Here is an 18,793-nt window from a genome sequence, read left to right as displayed (position 1 = left end):
ACTTCCTGACTCGCCTGTTCGAGGTACAGACTTCCTGGACATGTCATTTGATGCGTCTATTTGTCCTGGATACGCCTATAGCAGCCTCTTGCGTCGTTGAGACAACATTCAGAAACCAGTTGTTATCACAAAAACGTCTCTAAAGTCCGAACAGTTTGAGCTACAGACTATTATGACCCCATCATGGCATCAAAGCATACTCTCACGAAGACATGCTGTCTCTTTTGCTCTACGACGATCACAAGCCACACTCGTTAGAACAGGGTTTTTCTACATAGAAGACCATGAATAAGTATTGCATTGTGAAAAATTCCTGATACTTTCTAAAAACTCCCAGACAGACATGAAACACTTACAGACAAATAGCAGACATGGGTATAAGACAATGGGTGACGTTTTGTGGATATAACAGTCCTTTTCATTCATTTCTGCCCAAGGAATATAGTCTATAATGCAGGGAATAGTGTCTATAATGCAGGGAATAGAGTCTATAATGCAGGGAATATTGTCTATAATGCAGGGAATAGCATCTAAAACCCAGGGAATAGTGTCTAATGCAGGGAAGAGTCTATAATGCAGGGAGTAGCGTCTATAATGCAGGGAGTAGAGTATATAATGCAGGGAGTAGTCTCTATAATACAAGGAGTAGTGTCTATAATGCAGCAAATAGTGTATATATTGCAGGGAGTAGAGTATATAATGCAGGATATATAGTCATAATGCAGGTAGTAGTGTCTATAATGCAGGGAGTAGAGTCTATAATGCATGGAAGATAGTCTATAATGTAGGGAATAGTGTCTATAATGCAGGGAATAACGTCTATAATGTAGGGAATAACGTCTATAATACAGCGAGTAGAGTCTAAAGTGCAGGGAGTAGTGTCATAATGCAGGGAGTAGAGTCTATAATGCAGGATATAGAGTCTATAATGCAGGGTATAGAGTCTATAATGCAGGGTATAGAGTCTATAATGCAGGGAATAGTGTCTATAGTGCAGGGAGTAGTGTCTATAGTGCAGGGAGTAGTGTCTATAATGCAGGGAGTAGTGTCTATAGTGCAGGAAGTAGTGTCTATAATGCAGGGAGTAGTGTCTATAATACAAGGAGTAGTGTCTATAGTGCAATGAGTAGTGTCTATAATGCAGGGAGCAGAGTCTATAATGCAGGGGATAGAGTCTATAATGCAGGATATAGAGTCTATAATGCAGGGTATAGAGTCTATAATGCAGGGAATTGTCACGTTCTTTCAAAATCGAACCCAGAAGCAGACCAGGACAAGGAGAGTAAGAAGGTGAGTATTTATTTACAAGTGAATGGGTAGATATATCCAGGTGGCGTAGCGGGCAGCGGTGGTGAGTTGATGGGAGTAAATAGGTGGATCCAATGGGGTAGCGGAATCCTCCGACGACCAGGCGGGAATGGGGTAAATGATCCGGGTGAGTAATGTTCATGGCTAACGATCCGGCAGGGAATGGATGTCAGGTCCGGGCTCATGAAGAGGAGAGATGATGATCAGGACCAGGTGTGCAGATAGCTGATGGGATACAGGTGCGCGTCATCAGAACTCCCAACTGGCTACATTGCCCGGCAACCAGACAGGGTGCGTTACAGGACGCCGGAAAAACACTCCAGGACAGAACACAGGCAAAAAACAGACTCAGGAAACGGGATTCGTGACAGGAATAGAGTCTATAATGCAGGGAATAGTGTCTAACGCAGGGAATAGTGTCTATAATGCAGGGAATAGCATCTAAAACCCAGGGAATAGTGTCTATAATGCAGGGAATAGAGTCTATAATGCACGGAATAGCATCTAAAACGCAGGGAACAGTGTCTAATGCAGGGAAGAGAGTCTATAATGCAGGGAGCAGAGTCTATAATGCAGGGAGTAGCGTCTATAATGCAGGGAGTAGTCTCTATAATACAAGGAGTAGTGTCTATAATGCAGCAAATAGTGTCTATAATGCAGGGAGTAGAGTATATAATGCAGGATATAGAGTCATAATGCAGGTAGTAGTGTCTATAATGCAGGGAGTAGAGTCTATAATGCATGGAAGAGAGTCTATAATGTAGGGAATAACGTCTATAATGTAGGGAATAGCGTCTATAATGTAGGGAATAGCTGATGAGTCTATAATGCTGGGTATAGAGTCTATAATGCAGGGAATAGAGTCTATAATACAGGGAATAGAGTCTATAATGCAGGGAATAGTGTCTAACGCAGGGAATAGTGTCTATAATGCAGGGAATAGAGTCTATAATGCACGGAATAGCATCTAAAACGCAGGGAACAGTGTCTAATGCAGGGAAGAGAGTCTATAATGCAGGGAGCAGAGTCTATAATGCAGGGAGTAGCGTCTATAATGCAGGGAGTAGTCTCTATAATACAAGGAGTAGTGTCTATAATGCAGCAAATAGTGTCTATAATGCAGGGAGTAGAGTATATAATGCAAGATATAGAGTCATAATGCAGGTAGTAGTGTCTATAATGCAGGGAGTAGAGTCTATAATGCATGGAAGAGAGTCTATAATGTAGGGAATAGTGTCTATAATGCAGGGAATAACGTCTACAATGTAGGGAATAGCGTCTATAATGTAGGGAATAACGTCTATAATACAGCGAGTAGAGTCTAAAGTGCAGGGAGTAGTGTCATAATGCAGGGAGTAGAGTCTATAATGCAGGATATAGAGTCTATAATGCAGGGTATAGAGTCTATAATGCAGGGTATAGAGTCTATAATGCAGGGAATAGTGTCTATAGTGCAGGGAGTAGTGTCTATAGTGCAGGGAGTAGTGTCTATAATGCAGGGAGTAGTGTCTATAGTGCAGGAAGTAGTGTCTAAAATGCAGGGAGTAGTGTCTATAATGCAGGGAGTAGTGTCTGAAATACAGGGAATAGAGTCTATAATGCTGGGTATAGAGTTTATAATGCAGGGTATAGAGTCTATAATGCAGGGAATAGTGTCTATAGTGCAGGGAGTAGTGTCTATAGTGCAGGGAGTAGTGTCTATAATGCAGGGAGTAGTGTCTATAGTGCAGGAAGTAGTGTCTATAATGCAGGGAGTAGTGTCTATAATACAAGGAGTAGTGTCTATAGTGCAATGAGTAGTGTCTATAATGCAGGGGATAGAGTCTATAATGCAGGATATAGAGTCTATAATGCAGGGTATAGAGTCTATAATGCAGGGAATAGTGTCTATAGTGCAGGGAGTAGTGTCTATAGTGCAGGGAGTAGTGTCTATAATGCAGGGAGTAGTGTCTATAATGCAGGGAGTAGTGTCTATAATGCAGGAAGTAGTGTCTAAAATGCAGGGAGTAGTGTCTATAATGCAGGGAGTAGTCTATAATGCAGGGAGTAGTGTCTATAATGCAGGGAGTAGTGTCTATAATGCAGGAAGTAGTGTATAAAATGCAGGGAGTAGTGTCTATAATACAAGGAGTAGTGTCTATAGTGCAATGAGTAGTGTCTATAATGCAGGGAGTCTATAATGAGTCTATAATGCAGGGGATAGAGTCTATAATGCAGGATATAGAGTCTATAATGCAGGGTATAGAGTCTATAATGCAGGGAATAGTGTCTATAATGCAGGGAGTAGTGTCTATAGTGCAGGGAGTAGTGTCTAAGTGCAGGGAGTAGTGTCTATAATGCAGGAGTAGTGTCTATAATGCAGGGAGTAGTGTCTATAATGCAGGAAGTAGTGTCTAAAATGCAGGGAGTAGAGTCTATAATGCAGGGAGTAGTGTCTATAATGCAGGAGTAGAGTATATAATGCAGGGTATAGAGTCTATAATGCAGGGTATAGTAGTCTATAATGCAGGAGTAGAGTATATAATGCAGGGATAGTGTCTATAATGCAGGAGTAGAGTCTATAATGCAGTAGTGTCTATAATGCAGGAGTAGTGTCTATAATGCAGGGTATAGAGTCTATAATGCAGGGTATAGTGTCTATAATGCAGGAGTAGTGTCTATAATGCTATAATGAGTAGTGTCTATAATGCAGGAGCAGAGTCTATAATGCAGGGTATAGAGTCTATAATGCAGGTAATAGAGTCTATAATGCAGGGAATAGTGTCTATAGTGCAGGGAGTAGTGTGTATAGTGCAGGGATTAGTGTCTATAATGCAGGTAGTAGTGTCTATAATGCAGGGAGTAGTGTCTATAATGCAGGAAGTAGTGTCTAAAATGCAGGGAGTAGAGTCTATAATGCAGGGCGTAGAGTATATAATGCAGGGTATAGAGTCTATAATGCAGGAAGTAGTGTCTAAAATGCAGGGAGTAGTGTCTATAATGCAGGGAGTAAAGTCTATAATGCAGGGAGTAGTGTCTGAAATGCAGGGAGCAGAGTCTATAATGCAGGGGATAGAGTTTATAATGCAGGATATAGAGTCTATAATGCAGGGTATAGAGTCTATAATGCAGGGTATAGAGTCTATAATGCAGGGAATAGTGTCTATACTGCAGGGAGTAGTGTGTATAGTGCAGGGAGTAGTGTCTATAATGCAGGGAGTAGTGTCTATAATGCAGGGAGTAGTGTCTATAATGCAGGAAGTAGTGTCTAAAATGCAGGGAGTAGTGTCTAAAATGCAGGGAGTAGTGTCTATAATGCAGGGAGTAGAGTCTATAATGCAGGGAGTAGTGTCTGAAATGCAGGGAATAGAGTCTATAATGCAGGGTATAGAGCCTATAATGCAGGGTATAGAGTCTATAATGCAGGGAATAGTGTCTATAGTGCAGGGAGTAGTGTCTATAGTGCAGGGAGTAGTGTCTATAATGCAGGGAGTAGTGTCTATAGTGCAGGAAGTAGTGTCTATAATACAAGGAGTAGTGTCTATAGTGCAATGAGTAGTGTCTATAATGCAGGGAGCAGAGTCTATAATGCAGGGGATAGAGTCTATAATTCAGGATATAGAGTCTATAATGCAGGGTATAGAGTCTATAATGCAGGGTATAGAGTCTATAATGCAGGGAATAGTGTCTATAGTGCAGGGAGTAGTGTCTATAGTGCAGGGAGTAGTGTCTAAAATGCAGGGAGTAGTGTCTATAATGCAGGGAGTAGAGTCTATAATGCAGGGAGTAGTGTCTATAATGCAGGGAGTAGTGTCTATAGTGCAGGGAGTAGTATCTATAATGCAGGGAATAGTGTCTATAGTGCAGGGAGTAGTGTCTATAGTGCAGGGAGTAGTGTCTATAATGCAGGGAATAGTGTCTATAATGCAGGGAGTAGAGTCTATAATGCAGGGAGTAGTGTCTATAATGCAGGGAGTAGTGTCTATAGTGCAGGGAGTAGTATCTATAATGCAGGGAATAGTGTCTATAGTGCAGGGAGTAGTGTCTATAGTGCAGGGAGTAGTGTCTATAATGCAGGGAATAGTGTCTATAATGCAGGAAGTAGTGTCTAAAATGCAGGGAGTAGTGTCTATAATGCAGGGAGTAGAGTCTATAATGCAGGGAGTAGTGTCTATAATGCAGGGAGTAGAGTATATAATGCAGGGTATAGAGTCTATAATGCAGGGAGTAGTGTCTATAATGCAGGGCGTAGAGTATATAATGCAGGGTATAGAGTCTATAATGCAGGGAGTAGAGTCTATAATGCCGGGAGTAGTGTCTATAATGCAGGGAGTAGTGTCTATAGTGCAGGGAGTAGTGTCTATAATGCAGGGAGCAGAGTCTATAATGCAGGGGATAGAGTCTATAATGCAGGATATAGAGTCTATAATGCAGGGTATAGAGTCTATAATGCAGGGAATAGTGTCTATAGTGCAGGGAGTAGTGTCTATAGTGCAGGGAGTAGTGTCTATAGTGCAGGGAGTAGTGTCTATAATGCATGGGAGTAGAGTATATAATGCAGGGTATAGAGTCTATAATGCTGGGAGTAGTATCTATAATGCAGGGAATAGTGTCTATAGTGCAGGGAGTAGTGTCTATAGTGCAGGGAGTAGTATCTATAATGCAGGGAATAGTGTCTATAGTGCAGGGAGTAGTGTCTATAATGCAGGGAGTAGTGTCTATAGTGCAGGGAGTAGTATCTATAATGCAGGGAATAGTGTCTATAGTGCAGGGAGTAGTGTCTATAGTGCAGGAGTAGTGTCTATAATGCAGGGAATAGTGTCTATAATGCAGGAAGTAGTGTCTAAAATGCAGGGAGTCAGTGTCTATAATGCAGGAGTAGAGTCTATAATGCAGGAGTAGTGTCTATAATGCAGGGAGTAGAGTATATAATGCAGGGTATAGAGTCTATAATGCTGGGAGTAGTATCTATAATGCAGGGAGTAGAGTATATAATGCAGGATGTATAGAGTCTATAATGTCTATAGTGCAGGAGTAGTGTCTATGGTGCAGGGAGTAGTGTCTATAATGCAGGGTATAGTGTCTATAATGCAGAGTAGTGTCTATAATGTGCAGGAGTAGAGTCTATAATGCAGGGAGTAGTGTCTATAATGCAGGGAGTAGAGTATATAATGCAGGGTATAGGTCTATAATGCAGGAGTAGTGTCTATAATGCAGGGGTATAGAGTATATAATGCAGGGTATAGAGTCTATAATGCAGGGAGTAGAGTATATAATGCAGGGTAGTGTCTATAATGCAGGGAGTAGTGTCTATAATGCAGGGAGTATAGTGTCTATAATGCAGAAGTAGTGTCTATAATGCAGGAGTAGTGTCTATAGTGCAGGGTAGTGTCTATAATGCAGGAGTAGTGTCTATAGTGCAATGAGTAGTGTCTATAATGCAGGAGTAGAGTCTATAATGCAGGGATAGAGTCTATAATGCAGGATATAGAGTCTATAATGCAGGGTATAGAGTCTATAATGCAGGGAATAGTGTCTATAGTGCAGGGAGTAGTGTCTATAGTGCAGGGAGTAGTGTCTATAGTGCAGGGAGTAGTGTCTATAATGCATGGGAGTAGAGTATATAATGCAGGGTATAGAGTCTATAATGCTGGGAGTAGTATCTATAATGCAGGGAATAGTGTCTATAGTGCAGGGAGTAGTGTCTATAGTGCAGGGAGTAGTGTCTATAATGCAGGGAGTAGTGTCTATAATGCAGGGGATAGAGTCTATAATGCAGGATATAGAGTCTATAATGCAGGGTATAGAGTCTATAATGCAGGGAATAGTGTCTATAGTGCAGGGAATAGTGTCTATAGTGCAGGGAGTAGTGTCTATAGTGCAGGGAGTAGAGTCTATAATGCAGGGAGTAGTGTCTATAATGCAGGGAGTAGTGTCTATCGATGGCAGGGTAGGAAAATCTATAATGCAGGGAATAGTGTCTATAAGCAGGAGTAGTGTCTATAGTGCAGGGAGTAGTGTCTATAATGCAGGGAGTAGTGTCTATAATGCAGGGAGTAGTGTCTATAATGCAGGAAGTAGTGTCTAAAATGCAGGGAGTAGTGTCTATAATGCAGGAGTAGTGTCTGAAATACAGGGAATAGAGTCTATAATGCTGGGTATAGAGTCTATAATGCAGGGTATAGAGTCTATAATGCAGGGTAGTGTCTATAGTGCAGGGAGTAGTGTCTATAATGCAGGGAGTAGTGTCTATAATGCAGGGAGTAGTGTCTATAGTGCAGGAAGTAGTGTCTATAATGCAGGAGTAGTGTCTATAATACAAGGAGTAGTGTCTATAATGGGAGTAGTGTCTATAATGCAGGGGATAGAGTCTATAATGCAGGATATAGAGTCTATAATGCAGGGTATAGAGTCTATAATGCAGGGAATAGTGTCTATAATGCAGGGAGTAGTGTCTATAATGCAGGGAGTAGTGTCTATAATGCAGGGAGTAGTGTCTATAATGCAGGAGTAGTGTCTATAATGCAGGAAGTAGTGTCTAAAATGCAGGGAGTAGTGTCTATAATGCAGGGAGTAGTCTATAATGCAGGGAGTAGTGTCTATAATGCAGGGTAGTAGTGTCTATAATGCAGGAAGTAGTGTCTATAATGCAGGGAGTAGTGTCTATAATACAAGGAGTAGTGTCTATAGTGCAATGAGTAGTGTCTATAATGCAGGAGCAGAGTCTATAATGCAGGGGATAGAGTCTATAATGCAGGATAGAGTCTATAATGCAGGGTATAGAGTCTATAATGCAGGGTATAGAGTCTATAATGCAGGAATAGTGTCTATAGTGCAGGGAGTAGTGTCTATAGTGCAGGGAGTAGTGTCTATAATGCAGGGAGTAGTGTCTATAATGCAGGGAGTAGTGTCTATAATGCAGGAAGTAGTGTCTAAAATGCAGGGATAGAGTCTATAATGCAGGGAGTAGTGTCTATAATGCAGGAGTAGAGTATATAATGCAGGGTATAGAGTCTATAATGCTGGGAGTAGTGTCTATAATGCAGGGAGTAGTGTATATAATGCAGGGTATAGAGTCTATAATGCAGGGAGTAGAGTCTATAATGCCGGGAGTAGTGTCTATAATGCAGGAAGTAGAGTATATAATGCAGGGTATAGAGTCTATAATGCAGGGTATAGTGTCTATAATGCAGGGAGTAGTGTGTATAATACAAGGAGTAGTGTCTATAGTGCAATGAGTAGTGTCTATAGTGCAGGGAGTAGTGTCTATAATGCAGGGAGTAGTGTCTATAATGCAGGGAGTAGTGTCTATAATGCAGGAAGTAGTGTCTAAAATGCAGGGAGTAGTGTCTATAATGCAGGGAGTAGTCTATAATGCAGGGAGTAGTGTCTATAATGCAGGGAGTAGTGTCTATAATGCAGGAAGTAGTGTATAAAATGCAGGGAGTAGTGTCTATAATACAAGGAGTAGTGTCTATAGTGCAATGAGTAGTGTCTATAATGCAGGGAGCAGAGTCTATAATGCAGGGGATAGAGTCTATAATGCAGGATATAGAGTCTATAATGCAGGGTATAGAGTCTATAATGCAGGGTATAGAGTCTATAATGCAGGGAATAGTGTCTATAGTGCAGGGAGTAGTGTCTATAGTGCAGGGAGTAGTGTCTATAATGCAGCGAGTAGTGTCTATAATGCAGGGAGTAGTGTCTATAATGCAGGAAGTAGTGTCTAAAATGCAGGGAGTAGAGTCTATAATGCAGGGAGTAGTGTCTATAATGCAGGGAGTAGAGTATATAATGCAGGGTATAGAGTCTATAATGCTGGGAGTAGTATCTATAATGCAGAGAGTAGAGTATATAATGCAGGGTATAGAGTCTATAATGCAGGGAGTAGAGTCTATAATGCCGGGAGTAGTGTCTATAATGCAGGAAGTAGAGTATATAATGCAGGGTATAGAGTCTATAATGCAGGGTATAGTGTCTATAATGCAGGGAGTAGTGTGTATAATACAAGGAGTAGTGTCTATAGTGCAATGAGTAGTGTCTATAATGCAGGGAGCAGAGTCTATAATGCAGGGTATAGAGTCTATAATGCAGGTAATAGAGTCTATAATGCAGGGAATAGTGTCTATAGTGCAGGGAGTAGTGTGTATAGTGCAGGGAGTAGTGTCTATAATGCAGGTAGTAGTGTCTATAATGCAGGGAGTAGTGTCTATAATGCAGGAAGTAGTGTCTAAAATGCAGGGAGTAGAGTCTATAATGCAGGGCGTAGAGTATATAATGCAGGGTATAGAGTCTATAATGCAGGAAGTAGTGTCTAAAATGCAGGGAGTAGTGTCTATAATGCAGGGAGTAAAGTCTATAATGCAGGGAGTAGTGTCTGAAATGCAGGGAGCAGAGTCTATAATGCAGGGGATAGAGTTTATAATGCAGGATATAGAGTCTATAATGCAGGGTATAGAGTCTATAATGCAGGGTATAGAGTCTATAATGCAGGGAATAGTGTCTATACTGCAGGGAGTAGTGTGTATAGTGCAGGGAGTAGTGTCTATAATGCAGGGAGTAGTGTCTATAATGCAGGGAGTAGTGTCTATAATGCAGGAAGTAGTGTCTAAAATGCAGGGAGTAGTGTCTAAAATGCAGGGAGTAGTGTCTATAATGCAGGGAGTAGAGTCTATAATGCAGGGAGTAGTGTCTGAAATGCAGGGAATAGAGTCTATAATGCAGGGTATAGAGCCTATAATGCAGGGTATAGAGTCTATAATGCAGGAATAGTGTCTATAGTGCAGGGAGTAGTGTCTATAGTGCAGGGAGTAGTGTCTATAATGCAGGGAGTAGTGTCTATAGTGCAGGAAGTAGTGTCTATAATACAAGGAGTAGTGTCTATAGTGCAATGAGTAGTGTCTATAATGCAGGGAGCAGAGTCTATAATGCAGGGTATAGAGTCTATAATGCAGGGTATAGAGTCTATAATGCAGGGAATAGTGTCTATAGTGCAGGGAGTAGTGTCTATAGTGCAGGGAGTAGTGTCTAAAATGCAGGGAGTAGTGTCTATAATGCAGGGAGTAGAGTCTATAATGCAGGGAGTAGTGTCTATAATGCAGGGAGTAGTGTCTATAGTGCAGGGAGTAGTATCTATAATGCAGGGAATAGTGTCTATAGTGCAGGGAGTAGTGTCTATAGTGCAGGGAGTAGAGTCTATAATGCAGGGAGTAGTGTCTATAATGCAGGGAGTAGAGTATATAATGCAGGGTATAGAGTCTATAATGCAGGGAGTAGTGTCTATAATGCAGGGCGTAGAGTATATAATGCAGGGTATAGAGTCTATAATGCAGGGAGTAGAGTCTATAATGCCGGGAGTAGTGTCTATAATGCAGGGAGTAGTGTCTATAGTGCAGGGAGTAGTGTCTATAATGCAGGGAGTAGTGTCTATAATGCAGGGAGTAGTGTCTATAATGCAGGGAGTAGTGTCTATAGTGCAGGGAGTAGTGTCTATAATACAAGGAGTAGTGTCTATAGTGCAATGAGTAGTGTCTATAATGCAGGGAGCAGAGTCTATAATGCAGGGGATAGAGTCTATAATGCAGGATATAGAGTCTATAATGCAGGGTATAGAGTCTATAATGCAGGGAATAGTGTCTATAGTGCAGGGAGTAGTGTCTATAGTGCAGGGAGTAGTGTCTATAGTGCAGGGAGTAGTGTCTATAATGCATGGGAGTAGAGTATATAATGCAGGGTATAGAGTCTATAATGCTGGGAGTAGTATCTATAATGCAGGGAATAGTGTCTATAGTGCAGGGAGTAGTGTCTATAGTGCAGGGAGTAGAGTCTATAATGCAGGGAGTAGTGTCTATAATGCAGGGAGTAGTGTCTATAGTGCAGGGAGTAGTATCTATAATGCAGGGAATAGTGTCTATAGTGCAGGGAGTAGTGTCTATAGTGCAGGGAGTAGTGTCTATAATGCAGGGAATAGTGTCTATAATGCAGGAAGTAGTGTCTAAAATGCAGGGAGTAGTGTCTATAATGCAGGGAATAGTGTCTATAATGCAGGAAGTAGTGTCTAAAATGCAGGGAGTAGTGTCTATAATGCAGGGAGTAGAGTCTATAATGCAGGGAGTAGTGTCTATAATGCAGGGAGTAGAGTATATAATGCAGGGTATAGAGTCTATAATGCTGGGAGTAGTATCTATAATGCAGAGAGTAGAGTATATAATGCAGGGTATAGAGTATATAATGCAGGGAGTAGTGTCTATAGTGCAGGGAGTAGTGTCTATAGTGCAGGAAGTAGTGTCTATAATGCAGGGAGTAGTGTCTATAATACAAGGAGTAGTGTCTATAGTGCAATGAGTAGTGTCTATAATGCAGGGAGCAGAGTCTATAATGCAGGGGATAGAGTCTATAATGCAGGATATAGAGTCTATAATGCAGGGTATAGAGTCTATAATGCAGGGTATAGAGTCTATAATGCAGGGAATAGTGTCTATTGTGCAGGGAGTAGTGTCTATGGTGCAGGGAGTAGTGTCTATAATGCAGGGAATAGTGTCTATAGTGCAGGGAGTAGTGTCTATAGTGCAGGGAGTAGTGTCTATAATGCAGGGAATAGTGTCTATAATGCAGGAAGTAGTGTCTAAAATGCAGGGAGTAGTGTCTATAATGCAGGGAGTAGAGTCTATAATGCAGGGAGTAGTGTCTATAATGCAGGGAGTAGAGTATATAATGCAGGGTATAGAGTCTATAATGCAGGGAGTAGTGTCTATAATGCAGGGCGTAGAGTATATAATGCAGGGTATAGAGTCTATAATGCAGGGAGTAGAGTCTATAATGCAGGGAGTAGAGTCTATAATGCCGGGAGTAGTGTCTATAATGCAGGAAGTAGAGTATATAATGCAGGGTATAGAGTCTATAATGCAGGGAGTAGAGTATATAGTGCAGGGAGTAGTGTCTATAATGCAGGGATTAGTGTCTATAGTGCAGGAAGTAGTGTCTATAATGCAGGGAGTAGTGTCTATAATACAAGGAGTAGTGTCTATAGTGCAGGGAGTAGTGTCTATAATGCAGGGAATAGTGTCTATAATGCAGGAAGTAGTGTCTAAAATGCAGGGAGTAGTGTCTATAATGCAGGGAGTAGTGTCTATAATGCAGGAAGTAGTGTCTAAAATGCAGGGAGTAGTGTCTAAAATGCAGGGAGTAGTGTCTATAATGCAGGGAGTAGAGTCTATAATGCAGGGAGTATTGTCTGAAATGCAGGGAATAGAGTCTATAATGCAGGGTATAGAGTCTATAATGCAGGGTATAGAGTCTATAATGCAGGGAATAGTGTCTATAGTGCAGGGAGTAGTGTCTATAGTGCAGGGAGTAGTGTCTATAATGCAGGGAGTAGTGTCTATAGTGCAGGAAGTAGTGTCTATAATGCAGGGAGTAGTGTCTATAATACAAGGAGTAGTGTCTATAGTGCAATGAGTAGTGTCTATAATGCAGGGAGCAGAGTCTATAATGCAGGGGATAGAGTCTATAATGCAGGATATAGAGTATATAATGCAGGATATAGAGTCTATAATGCAGGGTATAGAGTCTATAATGCAGGGAATAGTGTCTATAGTGCAGGGAGTAGTGTCTATAGTGCAGGGAGTAGTGTCTATAGTGCAGGGAGTAGTGTCTATAATGCAGGGTATAGAGTCTATAATGCAGGGAGTAGTGTCTATAATGCAGGGTATAGAGTCTATAATGCAGGGAGTAGAGTCTATAATGCCGGGAGTAGTGTCTATAATGCAGGAAGTAGAGTATATAATGCAGGGTATAGAGTCTATAATGCAGGGAGTAGTGTCTATAATGCAGGGAGTAGAGTATATAATGCAGGGTATAGAGTCTATAATGCAGGGAGTAGAGTATATAATGCAGGGTATAGAGTCTATAATGTAGGGAGTAGTGTCTATAATGCAGGAAGTAGAGTCTATAATGCAGGGAGTAGTGTCTATAATGCAGGGAGTAGAGTATATAATGCAGGGTATAGAGTCTATAATGCAGGGAGTAGTGTATATAATGCAGGGAGTAGAGTATATAATGCAGGGTATAGAGTCTATAATGCAGGGAGTAGAGTATATAATGCAGGGAGCTCTGTCTATAGTGCAGGGAGTAGCGTCTATAATGTAGGGAGTAGTCTCTATAATACAAGGAGTAGTGTCTATAATGCAGGAGTAGAGTCTATAATGCAGGGTAGTAGAGTCTATAATGCAGGGAATTGTGTCTAATGCAGGGAATAGCGTCTATAATGTAGGGAATAGCATCTATAATGTAGGGAATAGAGTCTATAATGCAGGGAGTAGAGTATATAATGCAGGGAGTAGTGTCAATAATGCAGGGAGTAGAGTATATAATGCAGGGTATAGAGTCTATAATGCCGGGAGTAGTGTCTATAATGCAGGGAGTAGAGTATATAATGCAGGGTATAGAGTCTATAATGCAGGGAGTAGAGTATATAATGCAGGGTATAGAGTCTATAATGTAGGGAGTAGTGTCTATAATGCAGGAAGTAGAGTATATAATGTAGGGTATAGAGTCTATAATGCAGGGAGTAGAGTATATAATGCAGGGTATAGAGTCTATAATATAGGTAGTAGAGTATATAATGCAGGGTATAGAGTCTATAATGCAGGGAGTAGTGTCTATAATGCAGGGCGTAGAGTATATAATGCAGGGTATAGAGTCTATAATGCAGGGAGTAGAGTCTATAATGCCGGGAGTAGTGTCTATAATGCAGGAAGTAGAGTATATAATGCAGGGTATAGAGTCTATAATGCAGGGAGTAGTGTCTATAATGCAGGGAGTAGAGTATATAATGTAGGGTATAGAGTCTATAATGCAGGGAGTAGAGTATATAATGCAGGGTATAGAGTCTATAATGCAGGGAGTAGAGTATATAATGCAGGGTATAGAGTCTATAATGCAGGGAGTAGTGTCTATAATGCAGGGAGTAGTGTCTATAATGCAGGGCGTAGAGTATATAATGCAGGGTATAGAGTCTATAATGCAGGGAGTAGAGTCTATAATGCAGGGAGTAGTGTCTATAATGCAGGAAGTAGAGTATATAATGCAGGGTATAGAGTCTATAATGCAGGGAGTAGTGTCTATAATGCAGGGAGTAGAGTATATAATGCAGGGTATAGAGTCTATAATACAGGGAGTAGAGTATATAATGCAGGGTATAGAGTCTATAATGTAGGGAGTAGTGTCTATAATGCAGGAAGTAGAGTCTATAATGCAGGGAGTAGTGTCTATAATGCAGGGAGTAGAGTATATAATGCAGGGTATAGAGTCTATAATGCAGGGAGTAGTGTATATAATGCAGGGAGTAGAGTATATAATGCAGGGTATAGAGTCTATAATGCAGGGAGTAGAGTATATAATGCAGGGTATAGAGTCTATAATGCAGGGAGTAGAGTCTATAATGCAGGGAGTAGAGTATATAATGAAGGGTATAGAGTCTATAATGCAGGGAGTAGAGTCTATAATGCAGGGAGCTCTGTCTATAGTGCAGGGAGTAGCGTCTATAATGTAGGAAGTAGTCTCTATAATACAAGGAGTAGTGTCTATAATGCAGGGAGTAGAGTCTATAATGCAGGGAGTAGAGTCTATAATGCAGGGAATTGTGTCTAATGCAGGGAATAGCGTCTATAATGTAGGGAATAGTGTCTATAATGTAGGGAATAGAGTCTATAATGCAGGGAGTAGTGTCTATAATGCAGGGAGTAGAGTATATAATGCAGGGTATAGAGTCTATAATACAGGGAGTAGAGTATATAATGCAGGGTATAGAGTCTATAATGTAGGGAGTAGTGTCTATAATGCAGGAAGTAGAGTATATAATGCAGGGTATAGAGTCTATAATGCAGGGAGTAGTGTCAATAATGCAGGGAGTAGAGTATATAATGCAGGGTATAGAGTCTATAATGCCGGGAGTAGTATCTATAATGCAGAGAGTAGAGTATATAATGCAGGGTATAGAGTCTATAATGCAGGGAGTAGTGTCTATAATGCAGGGAGTAGAGTATATAATGCAGGGTATAGAGTCTATAATGCAGGGAGTAGAGTATATAATGCAGGGTATAGAGTCTATAATGTAGGGAGTAGTGTCTATAATGCCTGAAGTAGAGTATATAATGTAGGGTATAGAGTCTATAATGCAGGGAGTAGAGTATATAATGCAGGGTATAGAGTCTATAATATAGGGAGTAGAGTATATAATGCAGGGTATAGAGTCTATAATGCAGGGAGTAGTGTCTATAATGCAGGGCGTAGAGTATATAATGCAGGGTATAGAGTCTATAATGCAGGGAGTAGAGTCTATAATGCCGGGAGTAGTGTCTATAATGCAGGAAGTAGAGTATATAATGCAGGGTATAGAGTCTATAATGCAGGGAGTAGTGTCTATAATGCAGGGAGTAGAGTATATAGTGCAGGGAGTAGTGTCTATAATGCAGGGAATAGTGTCTATAGTGCAGGAAGTAGTGTCTATAATGCAGGGAGTAGTGTCTATAATACAAGGAGTAGTGTCTATAGTGCAATGAGTAGTGTCTATAATGCAGGGAGCAGAGTCTATAATGCAGGGGATAGAGTCTATAATGCAGGATATAGAATCTATAATGCAGGGTATAGAGTCTATAATGCAGGGAATAGAGTCTATAATGCAGGGAGTAGTGTCTGAAATGCAGGGAATAGAGTCTATAATTCAGGGTATAGAGTATATAATGCAGGGTATAGAGTCTATAATGCAGGGAGTAGAGTATATAATATAGGGAGTAGTGTCTATAATGCAGGAAGTAGAGTATATAATGTAGGGTATAGAGTCTATAATGCAGGGAGTAGAGTATATAATGCAGGGTATAGAGTCTATAATGCAGGGAGTAGAGTATATAATGCAGGGTATAGAGTCTATAATGTAGGGAGTAGTGTCTATAATGCAGGAAGTAGAGTATATAATGCAGGGTATAGAGTCTATAATGCAGGGAGTAGTGTCTATAATGCAGGGAGTGGAGTATATAATGCAGGGTATAGAGTCTATAATGCAGGGAGTAGAGTCTATAATGCAGGGAGTAGAGTATATAATGAAGGGTATAGAGTCTATAATGCAGGGAGTAGAGTCTATAATGCAGGGTATAGTGTCTATAATGCAGCAAATAGAGTCTAAAGTGCGGGGAGTAGAGTCTATAATGCAGGGAGCTCTGTCTATAGTGCAGGGAGTATCGTCTATAATGCAGGGAGTAGAGTCTATAATGCAGGGAGTAGAGTCTATAATGCAGGGAATTGTGACTAATGCAGGGAATAGCGTCTATAATGTAGGGAATAGCGTCTATAATGTAGGGAATAGAGTCTATAATGCAGGGAGTAGTGTCTATAATGCAGGGAGTAGAGTATATAATGCAGGGTATAGAGTCTATAATGCAGGGAGTAGAGTATATAATACAGGGTATAGAGTCTATAATGTAGGGAGTAGTGTCTATAATGCAGGAAGTAGAGTATATAATGCAGGGTATAGAGTCTATAATGCAGGGAGTAGTGTCAATAATGCAGGGAGTAGAGTATATAATGCAGGGTATAGAGTCTATAATACCGGGAGTAGTATCTATAATGCAGAGAGTAGAGTATATAATGCAGGGTATAGAGTCTATAATGTAGGGAGTAGTGTCTATAATGCAGGAAGTAGAGTATATAATGCAGGGTATAGAGTCTATAATGCAGGGAATAGTGTCTATAGTGCAGGGAGTAGTGTCTATAGTGCAGGGAGTAGTGTCTATAATGCAGGGAGTAGTGTCTATAGTGCAGGAAGTAGTGTCTATAATGCAGGGAGTAGTGTCTATAATGCAGGGAGGAGTAGTGTCTATAGTGCAATGAGGAGTAGTGTCTATAATGCAGGAGCAGAGTCTATAATGCAGGGATATAGTCTATAATGCAGGATATAGAGTCTATAATGCAGGGTATAGAGTCTATAATGCAGGGTATAGAGTCTATAATGCAGGGAAGAGTGTATAATGCAGGGAGTGCAGGGAGTAGTGTCTATGGTGCAGGGAGTAGTGTCTATAATGCAGGGAGTAGTGTCTATAATGCAGGGAGTAGTGTCTATAATGCAGGAAGTAGTGTCTAAAATGCAGGGAGTAGTGTCTATAATGCAGGGAGTAGAGTCTATAATGCAGGGAGCAGTGTCTATAATGCAGGGAGTAGAGTATATAATGCAGGGTATAGAGTCTATAATGCTGGGAGTAGTATCTATAATGCAGAGAGTAGAGTATATAATGCAGGGTATAGAGTCTATAATGCAGGGAGTAGAGTATATAATGCAGGGTATAGAGTCTATAATGTAGGGAGTAGTGTCTATAATGGGAAGTAGAGTATATAATGCAGGGTATAGAGTCTATAATGCAGGGTAGTAGAGTATATAATGCAGGGTATATATAATGCAGGGAGTAGAGTATATAATGCAGGGTATAGAGTCTATAATGTAGGGAGTAGTGTCTATAATGCAGGAAGTAGAGTATATAATGCAGGGTATAGAGTCTATAATGCAGGGAGTAGTGTCTATAATGCAGGGAGTAGAGTATATAATGCAGGGTATAGAGTCTATAATGCAGGGAGTAGTGTATATAATGCAGGGAGTAGAGTATATAATGCAGGGTATAGAGTCTATAATGCAGGGAGTAGAGTATATAATGCAGGGTATAGAGTCTATAATGCAGGGAGTAGAGTCTATAATGCAGGGAGTAGAGTATATAATGAAGGGTATAGAGTCTATAATGCAGGGTATAGTGTCTATAATGCAGCAAATAGTGTCTAAAGTGCGGGGAGTAGAGTCTATAATGCAGGGAGCTCTGTCTATAGTACAGGGAGTAGCGTCTATAATGCAGGGAGTAGAGTCTATAATGCAGGAAGTAGAGTCTATAATGCAGGGAATTGTGACTAATGCAGGGAATAGCGTCTATAATGTAGGGAATAGCGTCTATAATGTAGGGAATAGAGTCTATAATGCAGGGAGTAGTGTCTATAATGCAGGGAGTAGAGTATATAATGCAGGGTATAGAGTCTATAATACAGGGAGTAGAGTATATAATGCAGGGTATAGAGTCTATAATGTAGGGAGTAGTGTCTATAATGCAGGAAGTAGAGTATATAATGCAGGGTATAGAGTCTATAATGCAGGGAGTAGTGTCAATAATGCAGGGAGTAGAGTATATAATGCAGGGTATAGAGTCTATAATACCGGGAGTAGTATCTATAATGCAGAGAGTAGAGTATATAATGCAGGGTATAGAGTCTATAATGTAGGGAGTAGTGTCTATAATGCCGGAAGTAGAGTATATAATGTAGGGTATAGAGTCTATAATGCAGGGAGTAGAGTATATAATGCAGGGTATAGAGTCTATAATGCAGGGAGTAGAGTATATAATGCAGGGTATAGAGTCTATAATACAGGGAGTAGAGTATATAATGCAGGGTATAGAGTCTATAATGTAGGGAGTAG

This window comes from Oncorhynchus nerka, linkage group LG27 (genome assembly GCF_034236695.1).
Source record: "Oncorhynchus nerka isolate Pitt River linkage group LG27, Oner_Uvic_2.0, whole genome shotgun sequence".
Taxonomy (NCBI): Eukaryota; Metazoa; Chordata; class Actinopteri; order Salmoniformes; family Salmonidae; genus Oncorhynchus; species Oncorhynchus nerka.
This window is presented reverse-complemented; position numbering follows the sequence as displayed.